Below are 18,283 nucleotides of genomic sequence, written 5' to 3' on the forward strand. Positions count from 1 at the left end.
TGTCGGTTTTCATTTTTACTGTGTTTATCTTCCTCTTGTGTTTTAATAACCATGATTACTCTGCAGAACAGATTTTCAGTTTTAAGAGACCAACGTCCAACTGGAGATGGGGAACACGTGCAGACATCCACATCACACAGCATGCAGACAGCCACACCCTACAATAGTAAGGCCACATTAGATAAAACTCTCACAAAAACCTATTTCAAACTGATACAGGCACAACACCATATGGAAACAGTTAAAAACTCATTAGACACAGTCACCTTTCCGACAGGTATGGTCAGACAAGTCAAAAAACTCACACAGTTTATCAAGCCATCTTCACCCAATAACACCACAACGGAGAAAATCATACACAACACTACTGACTGGATGTACAATAACATGGTAATTTTACGAGAACATTACACAACAGTTATCAATAATCTTCTAGCACAGATTACCAACTTTGGGGATTTGGAGTGGCAGGTGGCAGTGAAGTGGGCCCGTAATAGGTATAAACAAAAATTAATTGACAGCAATTTGACCACTTGCAAACAAATCATTCTAGACAAACAGTCCCAATCTTTGGACACGGCGGGCCCTTCACATGCCACTCCACTCCAAAAGGCCGCTACTCCACAGGCCCAAGTCCACAAAAAACCACCTCGACACAATACAGCATATTCTATATCACCTTCTCTTTCTTCTACATCATCACCTTCTATAGTAATGTCACCAAACAACCCTAATAATATTAACTCTGATCACACTTTTCATTCTAGAACCGTCACTACGTCTGGGGAGAAGGACGGGGACACGGCTGAAACCACTGCTAGGCAGAAGGGGATAAGGATGAGAGGGCGACGTGAAGAGAAATCTTCTCCACCTGAAACCCGTTCTGAATCCTCCCTCCAATCTAAGCCTCTTGCAGTGGCTAAGCCATCCAGAGTGTCCTCCGACTCCTCAGACGAAGAGCCCTTAGATAGGGTCCCGCTCAGGGACACTCTGTACAGACACATCAATACAAATAGAAAAGCATCAGACTGGTCCATTTCAATACACAAACCCATAGTGTTTATAGGGGATGGTAATCTAAACCGTATCCCCTCAATCAAGAACACAAATATACAGATAGACAGCTTTCCGGAGGCTAATTTCTTACATCTCACCAAAGTCTTGCGGAAACTTTCACCACATCCACACACACAGCAGGTAGCATTAGCTGCAGGTATTCACAACAGACACCAACTACCATACAAGACAGCCATAAAACAACTACAGGGCCTGTGGAAGGCGGCCTACACAGCGTTTCCCAATGCCACAGTTCACACAGCACTGGTTCCATATTCGTGGTCTTTGCCTGATCAGGAACAGCAGAATCTGGAGGTGCTCAATGAATACATTGCGTCTCATGAAAATCCATTACTTGCCGAGAGTCAAGATCTCTTTAAAGTAGAAAAGGATGGCATATGCTGGACAACCGACACAGCACAGGCAATATTTGATTACTGGGTAGAGCAACTAGACCCTTAACAACACAATTGCAATAGATGTACATAACTTCAGACAACAACCTTAATAAAAACCAATTTAAGAACATAGAACCTACGAACTCAAAAACATGGATTTTCATGAGACACAATGTAGAAAGGTGAGTACACCCAAATGCAAGGTCACCAAAGTTACAATATGTACATCTCATTCTTGAAGGTTCGAATTTACGGTTTTCATCATCATAATTCTGTATGGCACAGGTCTCCAGGATCCCTTTCTGGTTGAAGATCATTTCATTGTCATCATTATCGTTCATTATTATTTATTATTATTATTATTTATATTATTATTATCATTATTATGATTAGTGTTATTGTTTATTAATTTTATATAAATAAAAAAGACAAAAAAACAGAGTTATGGATATAGAATCTTTAAATTTCTTTTGGTGTGTGGTTTTGTGGTGATTACTATTTTTAGCACTTACCCTTTTTTTTGATTATTTATCTTTTAGCACTTCTTTTAGCACTTATTGCTCCATACTCTTGTTTGAAATCTTTTTCTAGTACTGTAGCTATTATAATAATCTACTGTTATCTATCATTCCTGACCTCAACCTCTGTCCTTACCCCAATCTTACTTTTCTATTTCAACCTGTACCTCAAACTAACACCTAACCTTAACCTCTGCCCTTATCCTCACCCTATCCCCTTACCCCAACCCTAACCCCAACCCTAACCTTAACCTCTGCCCTTATCCTCTTACCCCAACTTTTGCCCTAACCTTAACCTAAACCCAACCCTAACCTTAACCTTTACCCTTACCCTATGCCCTTACCCCAACCCTAACCCTAACCTTAACCCAGTACCCAAACCTAACCTTAGCCCTTGCCCTATCCTCTTACCCAAACCTTTGCCCTAACCTTAACCCAATACCCAACCCTACCTTTCCAACCGTTCTTTTGACACCCCCACACCCCTTTCCGTTCCCTAAACTTAACCTTTACTTTCTTAGCTCTTTCCTTTTCCCCTTCCCTTTCCCCCACCCGTCTTTTTCCTCTATTTTGCTTCTTCTTTTCTCCCCCCTCTCTCACCCCAAATTATCCTAATTTCTATAAAATACTTACCTGTAGACCAGTCTTCCTTCAATACTTACCTTAATGCAGTAAAACACCGATTTCACTCCATCCAAAAAATAGGGGATCTTGGAGACCTGTAAAATAAATAAATAATTAAATCAATAAACAAATTAACAAATAAATACATAAAATATCTGATTAAAACAAATAGGGGGAAAGAGATTCTTGGTTGTGCCCGTGCACCAAAAATCCATTCGGATATCTTGTTAAGAAATAGCTTTTTCAAAACCTAACCCTAACCCTAACCCTAATCCCTAATCCCTAACCCTAACCCTAACCCTAGCCCTAAATAGCATTTTGTGCGTTCTCCATTCCTGAACCCTAAAACATAACCGCAGGTTTCCATTTCTAAGCCCTAAACATAACCATGTATCTAGCTCTGGTGGTTGGAGCCCTAAACCTAACCCTAAAACCTAACCCTAAACTTAACCCTAATTTTTAGAACCCTACACCTAACTCTCAGCCCTAAACATAACCGTGTTTCTAGCCCTAGGGTTTAGAGCCCTAAGCCTAACCCTAAAACTTAACCGTTAGCCCTAACCCTAATTCCCAGCCCTAAACATAACCGGAGATTTAAAGCACGTTCGTAACCCTAATTTTTCGAACCGTAAACCTAATTTTTAGCCCTAAACATAACCTTAGGCGTCGTCTGAGGTCGGAACCCTAATTTAGACCGACCTCCAACTCTAGAAGAGCGCTTTAAGCTCGTAACTCTAAATAGGCGATGTTTTTTCGTTCGTCGTGACGGTGGTGGCCGAAAACGAGGTCCGAGTGGCAGGCCCGTGCACAACGTTGGTTCTGGTTCACTCCCGGAGCCACGGTCTTTTCCCCTAACCTAACCCAGCCAGTGCCGCCCTCGGACACCTTGTTGGAAGCCATCTCCACGTGGCGCGTGATCCTGGTGGGCAGAGGTTAAAAAACTTTAACTGTTAACCTCAGTAAAATAAACAAAACGTAATGTCTTGATATACACACCCACCGAGGCACCCCATTAGTTGGGGGCGACAGTTTCGATGCTCATTCATGAGCGCGTGCTGTAGCGATCGGGCCGAATGACACGGGCGATCCGTGCTCTATGGGCGGCCGAACAGACAGGCGCCGGGGCGTAAGCGCGAGGGATATAAGAGGGACGGGAAGCGTAAGCGCATCGTAGTCTTAAGGGTCATGGGTTACGTTTCCGGAGCACGGTTTGGGATTAGCCCGAATCTAGCGTAGGGGTCTGCCGCCCTCGACGCAGGATACCGAGGAGAAAGGCCAAGAATGACCCATGACTTTTCTCGTGCCACCCTCAGAGGTCTGGTCCACCCTGAAGGGAACGGCGATCGTTAGCTTAGGCTCTGGTTGCGTGCCTCGACCACCGAGCAGATGCCCGCTTCGTATTGCCCTTAATAGATCTCCGCTGGCCTTGTAGCGACCCTAAAATAGGCGCCCGCCGGCCCAATCTTACCCCGTTCAGAGCGTTAAAGCTCAGGCATGAATACGGAGATTCAAGAAATAGGCGTCGTAGGTTATTAGGCCTAAAATTAATTTAATTAAAATAACTTAATTAATTTTCTAAATAGGTTAATAATCACGGATTAGATTTAAAATAAGGGGGAGATGGTAACTACGCTCCATCCTGCTAAAATAATGTTTGGACCGGAAACTTAGGCCTGAACTTTAAATTAGAGGCGTTTATTAGCTATTTTAATTTAAATTAGTAAACTCTTATTTTAGCAGCGATCCAAAATCTCTTTAAATTCCACCTTAGACGGGCTTTGACCCATTTCCAACCAGTTAAATGGTGTTTAAGGGGTTTTAGACCTATAATTTGCATAACTCCGCCCATAAAGTCAATTTTGGAGTACATTTTAACTAATAACTCCAGAAGGACAAAAGATAGAGAAAAAGCGTTTTTTGCGGCGTGTTAGACATAATAAAATATATAAACTACAATATAAAGTGAAAATTCACCCTCAGTGAGAAAATTAGGCCGATTAAGGATCTGGACTGGCCTCCCACTGAAAAAAGCTCAACTTGGCTGGGAATTATACTGTCTTTTTGAGAGATTTTTCCTAGAGGGCTACCCAGTAGAAGCTTGTTGACCTGGTCTGGGGTCATCCGCTGGGATCTGTGGGCTCAACATATCCTTCGCGGGGCACAGCACTCTGCCCGTGTGGTCCCGGAAACCTGGCGGTGTTAACAAAAAGGGCCACTGGCAGAGAGGTGAGTCATGGTCTTCTACCTGTCTTCACCTTGTTTATATGTGTGGAAAATGTTTATTGTGTGACGGTTCAGGTATGATAGTAATGTGCAGCTTTAACACTATAGTGGTAAATAGGGCTTTAAATTTAGACATTTGTCTCACTTAGCAAATTAATAGGATTATTTTCCTTAAAAAATTATCTGTTTTATCTTAAATAAATAAATAATTTATTCTATTATTATGCTGCGCTAACATATTATTATTGTAAATAGGACTTTAAAGCAATCATTCTACTAAATAGGACCCTAAATGTAATCATTTATCTTAATGAATAAATAAATCATGAGGATTATTTTCTTAAAAAATGATCTTCATCCTAATAAGTAAATAAATAAATATATTATTTGTTCACTTAAATCATTATTTTTTATCTTAATAAATAAATTGTTTATCCAATTGGCTATGGGACACGAGCCGAGGAGTGATCGCCCTACGGCTAGCCGCCATGGATGAGGGTGTATAGTAATGAAAGGCTGAAACACCCTGTGACTCTATGGTTTACTACTGATGACGTGTCTCACTATTTAGGATGTCGTCGGGCTAAAGAGGGCTTTAATTTTAGTCTGTACCCTTAGCCCTAAATAGCATTTAGTGCGTTTTCCATTCCTGAACCCTAAACATAACCGCAGGTTTCCATTTTTAAGCCCTAAACATAACCATGTTTCTAGCTCTGGTGGTTGGAGCCCTAAACCTAACCCTAAAACTTAACCCTAAACTTAACCCTAATTTTTAGAACCCTACACCTAACTCTCAGCCCTAAACATAACCGTGTTTCTAGCCCTAGGGTTTAGAGCCCTAACCCTAAAACTTAACCGTTAGCCCTAAACCTAATTCCCAGCCCTAAACATAACCAGAGATTTAAAGCGCGTTCGTAACCCTAATTTTTCGAACCGTAAACCTAACTTTTAGCCCTAAACATAACCTTAGGCGTCGTCTGAGGTCGGAACCCTAATTCAGACCGACCTCCAACTCTAGAAGAGCGCTTTAAGCTCGTAACCCTAAATAGGCGATGTGTGTTCGTTCGCCGTGACGGTGGTGGCCGAAAACGAGGCCCGAGTGGCAGGCCCGTGCACAACGTTGGTTCTGGTTCACTCCCGGAGCCACGGTCTTTTCCCCTAACCTAACCCAGCCAGTGCCGCCCTCGGACACCTTGTTGGAAGCCATCTCCACGTGGCGCGTGATCCTGGTGGGCAGAGGTTAAAAAACTTTAACTGTTAACCTCAGTAAAATAAACAAAACGTAATGTCTTGATATACACACCCACCGAGGCACCCCATTAGTTGGGGGCGACAGTTTCGATGCTCATTCATGAGCGCGTGCTGTAGCGATCGGGCCGAATGACACGGGCGATCCGTGCTCTATGGGCGGCCGAACAGACAGGCGCCGGGGCGTAAGCGCGAGGGATATAAGAGGGACGGGAAGCGTAAGCGCATCGTAGTCTTAAGGGTCATGGGTTACGTTTCCGGAGCACGGTTTGGGATTAGCCCGAATCTAGCGTAGGGGTCTGCCGCCCTCGACGCAGGATACCGAGGAGAAAGGCCAAGAATGACCCATGACTTTTCTCGTGCCACCCTCAGAGGTCTGGTCCACCCTGAAGGGAACGGCGATCGTTAGCTTAGGCTCTGGTTGCGTGCCTCGACCACCGAGCAGATGCCCGCTTCGTATTGCCCTTAATAGATCTCCGCTGGCCTTGTAGCGACCCTAAAATAGGCGCCCGCCGGCCCAATCTTACCCCGTTCAGAGCGTTAAAGCTCAGGCATGAATACGGAGATTCAAGAAATAGGCGTCGTAGGTTATTAGGCCTAAAATTAATTTAATTAAAATAACTTAATTAATTTTCTAAATAGGTTAATAATCACGGATTAGATTTAAAATAAGGGGGAGATGGTAACTACGCTCCATCCTGCTAAAATAATGTTTGGACCGGAAACTTAGGCCTGAACTTTAAATTAGAGGCGTTTATTAGCTATTTTAATTTAAATTAGTAAACTCTTATTTTAGCAGCGATCCAAAATCTCTTTAAATTCCACCTTAGACGGGCTTTGACCCATTTCCAACCAGTTAAATGGTGTTTAAGGGGTTTTAGACCTATAATTTGCATAACTCCGCCCATAAAGTCAATTTTGGAGTACATTTTAACTAATAACTCCAGAAGGACAAAAGATAGAGAAAAAGCGTTTTTTGCGGCGTGTTAGACATAATAAAATATATAAACTACAATATAAAGTGAAAATTCACCCTCAGTGAGAAAATTAGGCCGATTAAGGATCTGGACTGGCCTCCCACTGAAAAAAGCTCAACTTGGCTGGGAATTATACTGTCTTTTTGAGAGATTTTTCCTAGAGGGCTACCCAGTAGAAGCTTGTTGACCTGGTCTGGGGTCATCCGCTGGGATCTGTGGGCTCAACATATCCTTCGCGGGGCACAGCACTCTGCCCGTGTGGTCCCGGAAACCTGGCGGTGTTAACAAAAAGGGCCACTGGCAGAGAGGTGAGTCATGGTCTTCTACCTGTCTTCACCTTGTTTATATGTGTGGAAAATGTTTATTGTGTGACGGTTCAGGTATGATAGTAATGTGCAGCTTTAACACTATAGTGGTAAATAGGGCTTTAAATTTAGACATTTGTCTCACTTAGCAAATTAATAGGATTATTTTCCTTAAAAAATTATCTGTTTTATCTTAAATAAATAAATAATTTATTCTATTATTATGCTGCGCTAACATATTATTATTGTAAATAGGACTTTAAAGCAATCATTCTACTAAATAGGACCCTAAATGTAATCATTTATCTTAATGAATAAATAAATCATGAGGATTATTTTCTTAAAAAATGATCTTCATCCTAATAAGTAAATAAATAAATATATTATTTGTTCACTTAAATCATTATTTTTTATCTTAATAAATAAATTGTTTATCCAATTGGCTATGGGACACGAGCCGAGGAGTGATCGCCCTACGGCTAGCCGCCATGGATGAGGGTGTATAGTAATGAAAGGCTGAAACACCCTGTGACTCTATGGTTTACTACTGATGACGTGTCTCACTATTTAGGATGTCGTCGGGCTAAAGAGGGCTTTAATTTTAGTCTGTACCCTTAGCCCTAAATAGCATTTAGTGCGTTTTCCATTCCTGAACCCTAAACATAACCGCAGGTTTCCATTTTTAAGCCCTAAACATAACCATGTTTCTAGCTCTGGTGGTTGGAGCCCTAAACCTAACCCTAAAACTTAACCCTAAACTTAACCCTAATTTTTAGAACCCTACACCTAACTCTCAGCCCTAAACATAACCGTGTTTCTAGCCCTAGGGTTTAGAGCCCTAACCCTAAAACTTAACCGTTAGCCCTAAACCTAATTCCCAGCCCTAAACATAACCAGAGATTTAAAGCGCGTTCGTAACCCTAATTTTTCGAACCGTAAACCTAACTTTTAGCCCTAAACATAACCTTAGGCGTCGTCTGAGGTCGGAACCCTAATTCAGACCGACCTCCAACTCTAGAAGAGCGCTTTAAGCTCGTAACCCTAAATAGGCGATGTGTGTTCGTTCGCCGTGACGGTGGTGGCCGAAAACGAGGCCCGAGTGGCAGGCCCGTGCACAACGTTGGTTCTGGTTCACTCCCGGAGCCACGGTCTTTTCCCCTAACCTAACCCAGCCAGTGCCGCCCTCGGACACCTCGTCGGAAGCCATCTCCACGTGACGCGTGATCCTGGTGGGCAGAGGTTAAAAAACTTTAACTGTTAACCTCAGTAAAATAAACAAAACGTAATGTCTTGATATACACACCCACCGAGGCACCCCATTAGTTGGGGGCGACAGTTTCGATGCTCATTCATGAGCGCGTGCTGTAGCGATCGGGCCGAATGACACGGGCGATCCGTGCTCTATGGGCGGCCGAACAGACAGGCGCCGGGGCGTAAGCGCGAGGGATATAAGAGGGACGGGAAGCGTAAGCGCATCGTAGTCTTAAGGGTCATGGGTTACGTTTCCGGAGCACGGTTTGGGATTAGCCCGAATCTAGCGTAGGGGTCTGCCGCCCTCGACGCAGGATACCGAGGAGAAAGGCCAAGAATGACCCATGACTTTTCTCGTGCCACCCTCAGAGGTCTGGTCCACCCTGAAGGGAACGGCGATCGTTAGCTTAGGCTCTGGTTGCGTGCCTCGACCACCGAGCAGATGCCCGCTTCGTATTGCCCTTAATAGATCTCCGCTGGCCTTGTAGCGACCCTAAAATAGGCGCCCGCCGGCCCAATCTTACCCCGTTCAGAGCGTTAAAGCTCAGGCATGAATACGGAGATTCAAGAAATAGGCGTCGTAGGTTATTAGGCCTAAAATTTATTTAATTAAAATAACTTAATTAATTTTCTAAATAGGTTACTGATCACGGATTAGGTTTAAAATAAGGGGGAGATCGTAACTACGCTCCGTCCTGCTAAAATAATGTTTGGACCGGAAACTTAGGCCTGAACTTTAAATTAGAGGCGTTTATTAGCTATTTTAATTTAAATTAGTAAACTCTTATCTTAGCAGCGATCCAAAATCTCTTTAAATTCCACTTTAGACGGGCTTTGACCCATTTCCAACCAGTTAAATGGTGGTTAAAGGGTTTTCAGGCCTATAATTTGCATAACTCCGCCCATAAAGTCAATTTTGGAGTACATTTTAACTAATAACTCCAGAATGACAAAAGATAGAGAAAAAGCGTTTTTTGCGGCGTGTTAGCCATAATAAAATGTATAAACTACGATATGAAGTGAAAATTCACCCTCAGTGAGAAAATTAGGCCGATTAAGGATCTGGACTGGCCTCCCACTGAAAAAAGCTTAACTTGGCTGGGAATTATACTGTCGTTTTGAGAGATTTTTCCTAGAGGGCTGCCCAGTAGAAGCTTGTTGACCTGGTTCGGGGTCATCCGCTGGGATCTGTGGGCTCAACACACACGGCGCGAGGCCCAGCACTCTGCCCGAGTGGTCCCGGAAACCTGGCGGTGTTAACAAAAAGGGCCACTGGCAGAGAGGTGAGTCATGGTCTTCTACCTGTCTTCACCTTATTTAAACGTGTTGAAAATGTTTATTGTGTGATGGTTCAGGTATGATGTTAGTAATGTGCAGCTTTAACATTATAGTGGTAAATAGGACTTTAAATTTAGACATTTATCTCACTTAGTGAATTAATAGGATTGTTTTTCTTAAAAAAATGATCTGTTTTATCTTAATATGTAAATAAATAAATAAATTATTCTATTATCATGCTGCTCTAACATATTATTGTAAATAGGACTTTAAAGCAATCATCTTATTAAATAGGACTCTAAATGTAATCATTTATCTTAATGAATAAATAAATAAATCAAGAGGATCATTTTCTTAAAAAATGATCTTCATCTTAATAAGCAGTTAAATAAATAATTTATTCTCTTAAATCATTATCTTTTATCTTAATAAATAAATAAATTGTTTATCCAATTGGCTATGGGACACGAGCCGAGGAGTGATCGCCCTACGGCTGGCCGCCATGGATGAGGGTCTATAGTAATGAAAGGCTGAAACACCCTGTGATTCTATGGTTTACTACTGATGACGTGTCTCACTATTTAGGATGTCGTCGGGCTAAAGAGGGCTTTAATTTAGTCTGTACCCTTAGCCCTAAATAGCATTTAGTGCGTTTTCCATTCCTGAACCCTAAACATAACCGCAGGTTTCCATTTTTAAGCCCTAAACATAACCATGTTTCTAGCTCTGGTGGTTGGAGCCCTAAACCTAACCCTAATTTTTAGAATCCTACACCTAATTCTCAGCCCTAAACATAACCGTGTTTCTAGCCCTAGGGTTTGGAGCCCTAAGCCTAACCCTAAAACTTAACCGTAAGCCCTAAACCTAATTCCCAGCCCTAAACATAACCAGAGATTTAAAGTGCGTTCGTAACCCTAATTTTTCGAACCATAAACCTAACTTTTAGCCCTAAACATAACTTTAGGCGTCGTCTGAGGTCAGAACCCTAATTTAGACCGACCTCCAACTCTAGAAGAGCGCTTTAAGCTCGTAACTCTAAATAGGCGATGTTTTTTCGTTCGCCGTGATGGTGGTGGCCGAAAACGAGGCCCGAGTGGCAGGCCCGTGCACAACGTTGTTTCTGGGTCACTCCCAGAACCACGGTCTTTTCCCCTAACCTAACCCTAAAACTAACCGCAACCTAGCCCTAAACTTAACCCTAACCATAACTGTTAAACTCCAATTCGGACTGCGAGACTAACCAGACTCTAAATCCTTAAACCCAACCAGTCTTGGCCCTAAAATTCCCTAACATTACAATTTGGCTCTAAAAAATCTAAAAACAAAATCCAAAAATTATTTGCATATATCAAAATCCTAAAAGATAACTTTCAAAATTGACCCAAAAACAACTTGAATTGGATCTAAAAGCTCTAAATCTAAAACAGACCTAATACGTAGAACTTGATTACCTAATTTGACCTAACTAGTTAATTAAATTGATTGATTTATAATTTAAATTAATTAATTAAATTTTTAGATTAATGTATCTTATTAATAGATTTATTAATTGGTTAATGGTTCAAATTAATTTGTTAATTAATTAATTTTTAATTGATTAAAATTTAATAAACCTGATTGGGATAATTTTAATTTGGACTAATACGCTAATCCGGACTCTGTTTCCTTGACAATGCAATTTGGCTCTAAATACCCCTAATCGAAACTCTAAAATATTTATTCACTTGAAATTGAAATTAGGTCCCTAAATCAAAATAAAATCACCCAAAACCTAATTAGAATCGTTCCAATTTGGAATCTATTTGGAATCTAATCCAGACTCTAAATCATATTTATATATATATTTTATTCATAATTATATTTACTTATGTATTTCTATTAATTATATCCAAAAAATACATAATTAATGCTGCAGATGACGCCATTTGAACATAGGCTCCGTCTAAATGCACAGGGAGGATTCTGGGAACAGAATCAAAGGCTAATATCTCAGCAACCGTTCGAGCTATCAACATGCCGTTTTTTTTTTTGCCTTGTGCGTCATGATCTACTGTTTCAGTAGACATCAAAATAAAGAACACAAGAAATTTTAAATTTCTACCCTCCTTGGGCAAATGGTTCACATAGACATGTAGTTTCAGCTTGATCCATGGAGTTTCGAGCTGGGGGCGGCAACATCAGTAGAAGCCTGATTGTTTCCCGAAACTATTCCATCGGTGACAACCTTGGAATAACGTAGGGAAGGAATCCGCTGACGTACGCTTAACCCATGGGGACCCAACCCAGTAGAAGCTTCAAGGCTTCCTAAAAGATGGCTTCCACGCGTCCAGGACACGCGAGTCGCGGCCGTCGGACCCGTGTGCAGACCCTAGGTGAGTATTCGGCCTCCAAGGTCAGTTTCTGGCCTTCGTGGATCTAATAGGACAGCGTTGGACCCGTTCGCGGACACGTTCGCGGAGCCTGCCCGGATGTCTCGGGAAACCTTGTGAAACCCTGTGCAATAACATGCATCGGCCCGTGCCTTTCCCTTGTCTCCCTATACAACCACGCAGGTTAAGACCCTGTGATGGGGGGAGTCATAGGAAAATAATGTGCAATACCGTATCTCGACTGGTGGTGGCGCTATGTGCAATGTGTAAAACCATGTGCAATCGACTCCCTGCCCCCTAATTAGTATATATACCAAATTTCAGCCTTCTAGGACCTATAGAAACAAAGTGCACCCCACCCAGTTATCAATGACATCATAATCTCGTCTCTCCCTGCTCCCGTCATAAAGCTTGTATCTCCGATAAAACGTGACTTTGGGAAAATGTTGTGTTAATATTGGTACACAACAGTATATGATAGCAATATAAGGTATAATAACAACTTTAACGATACAATGTTTAATAACTCAAAAAAATAGTGTTTTTTTTATTTCCTAAAAAATAATGGTTTTGGAGATATGAGGATTCCGCCCGACAGCGACGATGTGCTTTGCAATGAGCCGGATACTCGGCTGAAACGAGTATCCGGTACGGATAAAGCACTTCTGCTGAGTACGACTATTATACAAGTAATACGAGTCAATATCTGTGCTCGGATTGAATGAAAATCATCATTGGGTAGCTGATTGTGTCAGCGTTCTGTGATAGGCTAGTCACAGCGCCCCTCCCCTACACACATACAGATGTATTGTGTTGCTGTGTCTCGCTCTGCTCACTCAGTCACACACAGAACAGCTCTCTGTCTCTCCCTCAGTCACTCGGGTTCGCAGGTCTTTTCTGTTAACGTTTTTCTGTCTTTTCTGTTAACGTTTAGGGTTTCTTCAGCTTTTTACTTCGGGTTGTAACGTTAATAATACGTACTTACTAACCAGTAGAGTTCTGGTAAACGTGGGTTCGTTCAGACATGGTGCTTGCTTGGTAGAATGCGACTCGCATTGCGTCTCTGCCTGTCGGAGATTTTTTTTTTCTGTTTTAAACCTTCAGCTGTCTCTAAGCAGTAACCAGACACTGAGTGTCTGACATGTTTTTGCTGTATTTCATAAAAACCTAAAGGTAGTAAGCTAGTGTTATAAATATTACAAATTAATTATTACAAGTTAAAACCCCGCCCATTTCAAGACAAGCCCCAAAGCCAACATAATTAAATCTGTTTTGACCTGTAGCTCCATTTTGACCTGTAGCTCCCTACATTACCCACAATGCCTTTCAGCCATGTGCCAATATTGGTGCACTGGGGTTTGTCTCTTAAGTCAGCTCTTGCTACAGAGAGTGATTCTCTGTGAAATCAGAGCTACACACAACGGCAAATTCTGCAAACCAGAAATTTCACGTGGTTCAGGGTTTAGTTTTACTGTCAATTCTGCGCTCCAGGTTCGATGGCCAACAACAACGACTTTCAGATACAAATACAGCTTTAAATAGCTGGAGGTGGAGCCTAATGGGGGCGGAGTCATAATAAAGTAAATAAATGAATTAAATTCACACAAAACAGAGACACAAAAACTCTTAGCTGATCAAGTGCATACAGAAAAAGAAGGTTTATTATTTATAAAAAATGGTTTTGCAAAAGCAAGTCTTACCATTTATCTACTCATCTAAAATAAATTTTTATTCTGTTATATAATTTACATGCCTGGACTGACTGGCTTTACACAAAGACTTAATCACTGCACAAAACATCAACCTGGAAAGAAATAAATAAATAAAATAAAACAACCGCTTGTCTGCTGATACCGTGCCAGTGCCAGTCCTGGTGGTGGGGCTTATTCAGAACCTGTGAATAATGAGAATGACAATGAGACACTCAACTAAACACGAGGACCAAAGAAGTGAGAGCTTGTGGGTGATGATGTGAGGAAGTCGAGCTGTTTGCTGCTTTGTTATTGTAACAAACGGCTAAAAGAAAGTTGCAGAATTACTGGTCCAAGGAACAAACTGTATGGAAGCCATATTGCTAATCCTAATGCGCAGTTACAGGTTCAGAATAAATAAGTAATCATGATGCACTGCAGATGAACGGCGCTCGGTAAACTAATCCCTAACCGGATCCCAGAAATAGCACCGGCTCCACTGGGTCAGAGGAAAAGAGGTAAAAAGTGATCCAGCACTAATCCCACCATCTATAAACCCTCTAAGCACACGCATCATCCGTGTTTCTCAATGAGCACACGTGGAGTTTTACATTCCTTTAGTCAGATCAGGTTTTTTTTTTAGCCTGCTGAAGTGTAATGCTCCCAAAACGTTGTTTCTCTAAAGAAGTCCACTCATTCCCAAGACCGTAGGACTGAAAACTGCCAGTGTACTGTGTGTGAGCCTGTTATAACTGCTAAAAGTCCCAGTGCTTCTAACACGTGTCATCTGTAAGGAGAAATAAACAACAGCATGCTGGGTTACTGTACAAAAAGGAACAGATCACTCACCGTGCTACCACCACCACCACCACTTTCTCTTCTTTGGGGAATTGTCGGGTGGATGATGCTACAGAGAGAAGAGCAGAGCTCAGAAACACAACAAAAACACAACAAAAAACAACCACCATTTCAACCACCTTTTTGTGTTATTAAAAAACAAAAAACAGATAAGAAACAGATCTTCAAGCTACCACTAGAGGACACATTATAAACTCTGGAGACTCGAGTTCATCCCATTCCTGACCAGACCAGTTTCTACTAGTTATATGCACCAGGAGAACACCGGTCGAGCCTAACAAGCTGCAGCAGTGGCGGCTGTTAGACTGTTCAATTCAGGTTTTTATCAATGTGAGACTGACCTTCTCTTTCCAGATGCATAGTATGCTGATAATGACAAAGCACATGGACCGGACAGTCAGAACTGGAGTCCACTCCCTTACAGTTAAATGGGACAGACGAACTTGTCCGTTGCTGTTGACAAACGGATGGACCGGAATGTTCTCGCCGGTAAACATGACCTGTATGACAATGAGGACAGAAGTCAAGATGCAGGGCACATGAAGAAGTGATCAAAAACAGTGTGTGCACTGACACTTTTGAGGTTCACCTGAGGAGGTTCAAATGGGAATTGGCTGCTAAACATAAAGAGAAGCTGGAACTTCTGGCCCTCGTACAGGGTTCAAGGAGGGCCCTTCAGTTCTATAAACCACCTGGACATAAGATGCAAGTGAGAAACTGCCAAGACTGAATAAACACACTTATCAATGCTCTGTGTGTAAGAAACCACTGAATCCATAACAGTGAAAACCATTCTGTATAAATTGTAAAATAAAACCAGAAACAAGCCCCTACTCTGTGATTGTATTCTGAACTCTTCTTCCTTTCAGAGTCATTCCTGGAGGTGGATCATTCTGCAAAGACAACCATTCCTTCTGCATCCGTCTCTAGAAACAGAAACAATAAATATAGAAACAATAAATATAGCTGAGAACACAATTTTGTACACCCCACCCCTTGGTACTAGCTGTAAGGAAGAAAAACACCACCAAGTTCTGATTCAGCAGTCAATCCTCAGGCTAATGTGCAGCTCTTAAGTTTGTGAACCACTTCAAGCTGCTCAGGTAATTAATTTTACAGTCTCCTTATTAATGAGTGTTATAAAATGTGTTCAGTCTTATTTAAACACTTTCTTAGGTTATTTACAGAACTAAGATTTATACATCAAAAAGGAATATAATGCTTTCACACAAATGAGTAAAAAAAAAAAAAAGATTGAATATCGAACAAAACACAAAACATTTCTACAACTAAAAAGGTGCCACCCAGCTCATTCTTTAACTCATTTGCTAGCATTTCTAAAAACAAAACAAAACAAAACCACCCTCATGATTAGTCTCACCATGGATAAATATTCTAAAGTGGGTAAAAATGTTTTGTTTTCAAATTTTTCTCCCCCCCCCCCCCCTTCAAGTTTCCCAAGACCTGAAATGGGAGTCCAACATAAACTCCATCATCAAAAAGGCCCAGCAGATGATGTAGTTTCTACATCAATTAAGGAAGTTTGGTCTGTCACAGGAGCTGTTGATGCTGTTCTACACTGCAGTCATTGAATCTGTCCTGTTCACATCCATCACCATCTGGTTTGGTGCAGCAACTAAACAGGACAGGAATAGACTCTAACGCACAGTAAAAACAGCAGAAATAATAATTGGTGCCCCCCTGCCCACCCCCCAGGACTTGTACGACACAAGAACCAGAAACTGGGCAGTAAACATCACCACTGACCCGTCACACCCTGGACACACCCTCTTTCAGCTCCTCCCTTCTGTCAGGCGCTACAGAACTTTGTTTATTAAAACTGCCAGACACAGAAACAGTTTCTTTCCCCAGACAATCACCCTGATTAACAACTCACCATAATTATATTCACTGCTTCATATCTATAAGTACTGCATTATCAGGACTGTCAGTCATCACATCATCTGTATATATTACACACTACTGCTGTTATGAGAGCCATGAGGGCTCCCTCTGCTGGCCTGCAGAGGATTTGCTGCACTTTACCATCAGGACTCTAATTCCCACAATCCATTGCACCACCAACTCAGCACACCTGTTTCCTGTTGTAATCACCTGGGGGTCTCATTTATAAAACTGTGTGTAGGATCCCTACTAAAAGTTTACATACGCCCAAAAGCCAAAAAAAATTCAGATTTTTAAAACCGTGCGTACGCACACCTCTAAGCAATGTTCCCTTTATAAATCACAGATCACCCGCAGATGTGCGTACGTGAAATCCCGCCCTGTACACGCCCATTTTTTAACCATAAATAGTTAATGCAAATCACTGTGCGGGCACGAGAGTGGACCTCTTTATAATGAGTTTCCTCTGCGCTCTGGAGGTTTAAAAATGGGCTGAGGAGTCAGCGTCTCAGGGGGTAGCCACTGTCGCCTACAGGTTATAATTATATTAAAAGCAACATTGTTATAATTATATTTAAAACAAAATTGTTAGTTTCTACTTTTTAATATTGTTAAACTCACCAAGAAGCCAGCCATCATGTACTGCGCCTGCATTTAGTCTGTTCCCTACACTGCTATGTGTCAAGATAAAGGAATCATGTGTTGAACCAGGCCAGCGTGCCACAATGTTTGTGAGGGTCATGTTGGAGTCACATATGATTTGCACATTAATAGAATGCACATGCTTTCTATTAACATAAGCAAATTCATTTTCAGATGGTGCCCTTATAGCAACATGAGCGCAGTCAATTGCGCCGATTACATTTGGGAAACCAGACATTGCTGCAAATTGCATTTTAATTTCGGCCTGTTCTCGCACAGTGTAGGGGAACCTGATGTATCGACTACCCATATTAAGTATACCATTCAAAACGACAGATATTATGGCACTCAGGGACGACTGTGATATAGTACCAGACCTATAGAGTGAGATGATAGATTCCAATAGAATTATTTCATATACAAAAAGGTCTTAGAGACAAAGTTGAGGATTACTTAGTTTTTTTTAATATAAATAATTTACCTGTCTGCCAATTCGCGCTGGAAACGGCCGGTTGACAAGAACCCCAGAGTGGTGAGGACTTGTATTTGGACTGGGATGGCATGGTTCCGGCGTGTTGCCCTCTCTAATACTGGACCCAATTCAACACATAGATCTAAGAGCACAGCTCTAGGGAATCTAAATCAGCTTATTAGCCAGGAAATCATCATGGTCCCTGAAACTCGTTCTCTCCTTATTCTGCCATTGGCGTAATCCTCCAACAGTGCCAGCAGTGCCATCATGAAGCATTACATACCCGGGTCACCGGAGGATTTATGTTTCTAGCAATTAGACTGATCGTTAACACCTTGATAAAATCACAGAATTAATTTGTGGGCGAAAATTTAAGACGAAAATGTTATAGTGAACACATGCTTCTTCATGACGGTTTTGTAATGAACACCGTAATAGTTAGGACCGATGATGAGTAGCGATTGTGCT

The 18,283-nt window shown here is 41.7% G+C and overlaps 1 pseudogene; it reads right to left on the reverse strand.

Annotated features, from left to right (window-relative positions):
• Positions 1-758: 758 nt before the first annotated feature.
• LOC132841498 (probable ubiquitin-conjugating enzyme E2 W-A) lies at positions 759-16,924 on the reverse strand (annotated as a pseudogene).
• Between the last annotated feature and the right edge of the window lie 1,359 nt (positions 16,925-18,283).

This window comes from Tachysurus vachellii, chromosome 2 (assembly GCF_030014155.1).
Source record: "Tachysurus vachellii isolate PV-2020 chromosome 2, HZAU_Pvac_v1, whole genome shotgun sequence".
Classification (NCBI taxonomy): Eukaryota; Metazoa; Chordata; class Actinopteri; order Siluriformes; family Bagridae; genus Tachysurus; species Tachysurus vachellii.